Below are 550 nucleotides of genomic sequence, written 5' to 3'. Positions count from 1 at the left end.
CTTATTTATAGTTTCACATACCACACCACCGGGTAGCGCAGCAGGCGAGTGCGCTCATTATGAAGTATGGCTCATAAGCTATAGTCATTCGGAAGAGCAGATAGCACAAGTTAGATGAGGACGTCCACACGTATTAGCATTAGTGTAGTTTAATGAATCGCAACAGTTTAACGAGGGCAGATATCTCGCAATCTCAGTCTATTCAAAGACTGATCAAAGTGGTTACCTACTCGGTAATTGACAGCTGTCAGTGATGCATAACTTCGGTGATCTACTGGGAACCGTGTCTTACGATCAGTCGACGGTGGGAAGAGAACCAGTGTTACGTGTGATTTCAACTCGTTACCTCCATGTTACAGAGTGTTTGGCGGAATGGCAAGTCCACTCAGGCAGGAAATTTAAATACTTCCTTTTACGATTGTGTTAACAAATATCAGAGTTTACGCAAGATTATCTTGACTTGTTTGACTTATTATTGGATTAACATAGATTTGCAGGCTTGTGTATTCAATTAAGGCTTATAAGCCTTTGTCAAATAAAAGGACAGATA

This window comes from Parasteatoda tepidariorum, chromosome 11 (assembly GCF_982258835.1).
Source record: "Parasteatoda tepidariorum strain Cologne lab strain chromosome 11, Ptep-v5.0, whole genome shotgun sequence".
Classification (NCBI taxonomy): domain Eukaryota; kingdom Metazoa; phylum Arthropoda; class Arachnida; order Araneae; family Theridiidae; genus Parasteatoda; species Parasteatoda tepidariorum.
Note: the sequence above shows the minus strand (reverse complement) of the source record.